General features: G+C 32.6%; 1 long non-coding RNA gene across 1 annotated transcript; it reads left to right on the top strand.

Moving 5' to 3' along the window:
• The first annotated feature begins 315 nt into the window (after positions 1–315).
• Positions 316–2,223, top strand: LOC133319495 (uncharacterized). Its single transcript, XR_009753087.1, has 2 exons — positions 316–472; positions 651–2,223. It is a non-coding gene; the product is annotated as an uncharacterized LOC133319495 (long non-coding RNA).
• The last annotated feature ends 2,649 nt before the right edge of the window (positions 2,224–4,872 follow it).

Below are 4,872 nucleotides of genomic sequence, written 5' to 3'. Positions count from 1 at the left end.
CCTTGTGGAGCCGTGAGAAGACAAGTCTACACCACAGATGTGGAGAGCGTACCTCTGAACTAATCGCGTGTTACTCTTGAGCCAACCACAGGTCCTTGCTGTATCCTTAAGAATACCATGAGATGACGTAGGGAGGCCTTGGGAAGACTTGAGTAGAAAGGTACTCACTCGATCTATAAGAACTTGCATGATTTTAATATCAAACTACTGAGATTATTGCTTTATTTAAAATTGACAATAGACATACTCTTCACAGTAATATTTGCAAAATGTCTGGTTAACGGCAGTGCCTCTACAAAAACGATGCTATAATTCAAACGAAAGCATACTCGACTCCAAAATCCTGATCAAATACATCTATTGCGAATATAACTAATTTCTGTTCCTTTTCTGCTAACCGTGGTCATGCGTTTGAATCGTGTTTCCGACGGGAATAAGGAGATCACGCCGAATTTTAATTTAATACCAACTGGTAAATGTACTCTTAAATAAAATGCAAAATCGCAGTGGTGCGTTATACAAGAATCAATTGCAAATGAAATCTCTGGGTGTAGAAAACAAATCGTAAACTATTTGCGTGGATTGAGATCGGACCTTACTATTTCAATGAATAGTTAAATAGTTATTAATGTAGAAATAATTTTCTATAGTTCCAGGTTTTGAAATGACTACTGATATATTAACCGGAGCAGATTTATTACGTGATAAGAATACATGTGGAAAATTTAGTATCCTTGCCGATGTTTTGCACATACGAACAAGTCAATTATGCTTTGACAGTTTAGATTACAATTCAACAATCAGTCCGTTTAAATCGAAGTAATGCACCAACACATTCAAAACAGGATGGTCGAGGCGGAGAGAAGATACAAAGCTAGGTTTTTGAGAGGTCGAACTACGATTAAAAGATTCCAGAAGGGAGATATTGTAATAATAAAAATATAACCCCAGAAATCGGATATCCCTATATTTAAAATTTTGTGAACTATACAAAATCCAGAAAATAATTGAGAATGATTAATATCTTGTAAAGTGATTTTAGACAATGGATGACTCCGAAATGTGGCACATGACCAGCTACGAATGTGGCACATGACCAGCTACGATGAGACTTCACAGCATCTGAGGGACGACACAGAATTACTAAGCAAGCAGTTAGGTGGACGGTTCGCCTACCTAATAGTTATCCGGTGAGCGTATTTCATTTTGTTCAAATTGCTTCATTCAAACGCATTACCATTAATCATTGCTAGCAATGTGATTGTCTAACACTTAGTTTGAGATATATTACTATAAAAGATGCATTTGGCGTGCGGATCCGAACCATAACAAAAAAAAAAAAATAATAATAAATAAAAAAAAATAAAATAATAATTAATAAAAAATAATATTGTAGACGGGTGGAGACGTCTTACGCCAAACAAATAAAGAAAGAAAAAAAAAATTTATGTAGACGGGTGGAGACGTCTTACGAAAAAAAAAAAAAATTAAAAAAATATTGTACTGGTGGAGACGTCTTACGCCATACAAATAAAGAAATAAAAAAAAAAAAAAAAAAAGTTGTAGGCGGATGGAGACATCCTATGACATATGTTATGAATGTTCGTGTGACGCCCCAAAGCCATAAGTAGATTAAATAATTGGACCTGATATTATGATTTCGTCTCACGATGAGTCGTAATAAACAACGTAACCCATACGACAACAACAAATTTGTTAACCATAACTATAACAATATAAAGTTATCTAGGTTTACTGTGGAAGTACCTAGACTACATAAGTATCTCTCTGTTATCACAGAAAACAATGCAGAGCACGCATCAGTATAACCGTATCGGCATGACTTCGGACGATGAAGCATCAATTCTTGAACCTGGCCCATCTACTCTACGAGACCTGCAACGGGTACGAGAACATAACGAAAGCTAAGCAAGAGAGAACACATCACCAGGCAGGTGCAGAGCACGCACCGCCTGCCAGAATGGCCGTATCGGCGCAAGCAGCTTCAACGACGGATGCAACATGAAAATAACTGGCACCAATTATTATAACACCTTATTGGTCGTCGTTACTATTGTTAAAAGTAAAACGAAATCAAAGAGAATAGAACTATGTTTGAATTCTGGTTTAAATATGACGTCTGGACGCACGACGGGGGACTGCAGAGTTCAGCGAGTGCGGAGCATAAAGAACCTTCGAGAAATACAAGAACATTTAGAAGAATTGAAGTTTCATTTTAAAATATCTGGAACTTACTGAAACAAGTGACATTAGAGACGTCAGCGAGGCTGGCGTCCTGTCTTTAAAACAATGAATTTGTAATAAAATCCGATATATATATATATAGATATATATATATATATATATATATATATATATATATATATATATATATATCGGATATATTATGTTGAAAATAATAAAATATTTATTAAGATACAATCAACACTAGAAGAAGAAATCATCATACTGGCTTAGCAATTTTTTCTGTTAGCATAAACAAACAGTTCACTTAGGAGAGTATTTGATTATACATTAAATCTTAATTATATAGCCAAGACATGCACTTGATGACGTACTGATAAGACAAATGATTTAGAGAACCCAATAATCCGATTGTCTTCCTCGTCCAAAGCTTTGACTGTGTAAGGTGGAAACACGTCTGAATCCCACTAGGGAACATGTACCTGACTTAATACATATGATCTTACAATATTCAATAATAGCCCAAATGATTGGACGATCCATAATTAAAGCTAAATAGCAAAAAAATAGCAGATTAAAAAATCTTAGAGATATAGAAAGGTTGAATGCAGGACTAACATATGAATCATAAAATTTAATAGCGAATAAGTATACTTGTTTGACAATTGTGAAATCCTAGACAAATCTTTGATGGTGCATAAAACAGGTTGCTTTAATTCAGATTAGAATAGATAGAAAAAAAAAAACTCAGTACGAGGCGAATTAATATATTAGAGCACTATTGTTATCCGATTACTTGAATAGATGTTTTCGAACAATAGAAGCAATTTCTCGGATAACACAATTTTTGTACAAAGTTTTAATTCCTACCTGAATATTAAAGGAGGCCCTGTTTTTGTTACCGTAAGAAAAACATCATTGAGTTCTTAATCTCGGATTAATATCTCCGTTTCAATATTTTATTACATTTCAATAAAAAAAATGTTCAAAGGAACACGTCATACCCCGACGTGGGTGTAGCTTTTTATCTAAAACAAAAACGTTTCCAGTGGCGTCTTAATAAGAAATACAAATAAAATAAACCAAAAAGGCATGTAAGGAAAAATTTAAATGATTTTAGTTCCGAAATAATATTCAGAACTTACATAGTTCAGTTCAAACTGAAATTGTTATTATTGAACCGGCTGGTTTGAACAACCCTTAAATATGTCAAAATGTAAAAAAAATCCTTTGAACCTCATCGATATAAGAGACGGCTAGAAGAGCAATCGGACTTTGAAACACTGGTATAATTTTGTAAATAATTCCCAGATAATCATAAAATTGGTAGGTTTAAGAATATTATTAGGGTACTTCATATTTTTATTTATTTAGATAATTAATTAAAAAAAAAAATCGTTCCATAATTTGTCATGTAAATTTGCTTTTAATTATTTTGAAGGTAGTTAAAAAATGTCTCGTTTTCATAAAAACATTGTTGCAAAGAAGTAATAAATTGTAAATGTACATTATTTATTGTCCCGGTATTTAAAAACGCCCAAAAAAGATTCGTCCCTTTTCGTCACGTTCTATGTTTAATCACCAAAAATTTATTTGTGTCTATTATTTATTCTTTAAAGTGCTTTCACTTTTTTTGCAGTACTTGATTCACCGTCTCATAGATGTTTACTTTTGTGAGATTTCCGATTTTCCGATTTTGAAATTTCCGTTTTTGAGATTGCTATCCTTATTACCTTTGTCTAAAGTAGCTGCACTTTCTATCTGATTTTAAATAAAATATTTGTTTTATAAACAAACATTTGTAAATAAATTTAATTTATTTTGTTCAATGAAATTTAATTTTATCGCTTTATATAGAATAAATACTTCAATCACATTCAACAGATACTATCACTAACGTTGGCTAATATGACTATACCCCAATGAACTTTCGTTTATCTAAATCAATATTATATACTTCCTAATTTTATCTTTCAAATGATTTAAAATATACGATATGAAATATCAAGCTGGGTCTTTTTAGGTCCTAACATATTGACATGCCTGCATTATACATTGACCCAGATACTAGGTAGGTACAACCCTCTATCCATTAACAGGGTCGGGATTGTAAATCTATAATTATTTTACAACGAACACCGAAATTATGTTCCATGCCTCATCTATAGCAGAACGTGTTTCTTTATTAGCATACAATATATTTCTGAAATAAACAATTGAAAGCTGAATTATTAATTTGAATCTTATAAAGCAAAAAGTAATAGTATTAAAAAAAATTGTTATAGTGAAGAGAAACGTTAATAAATGAATGAGAGAAAAAATATTATTAAAAGTTTATAGGGAAGAAGTTTTTAATCTACGTAGTTCTGAATTCAAATCTCCAATGATTCAGATCATATTTATATTTCATACATCCACTTCTGAACTTTTTTGAGAAATTTTAATGAACTTCCACAGATTTAGTGAAGGGAAGGCCCAAACGATCAGTACAGCGGGCAACGTGGCCGCTCATTGCGACTTCAAACATGCTATTCAGCCAGCTTTTTAACTTACCCTGGTTGTAAGTATCTTCAATGGTGATTTTATTTAAAAGACTCCGTGCATATCTTCCTCTACAGCACTTAGAGATTTCGACCCTACTGACAAACCCATTTATGGGCTATACTG

The sequence above is a fragment of the Danaus plexippus genome, chromosome 23 (assembly GCF_018135715.1).
Source record: "Danaus plexippus chromosome 23, MEX_DaPlex, whole genome shotgun sequence".
In the NCBI taxonomy this organism is placed as follows: domain Eukaryota; kingdom Metazoa; phylum Arthropoda; class Insecta; order Lepidoptera; family Nymphalidae; genus Danaus; species Danaus plexippus.
This window is presented reverse-complemented; position numbering and strand designations above follow the sequence as displayed.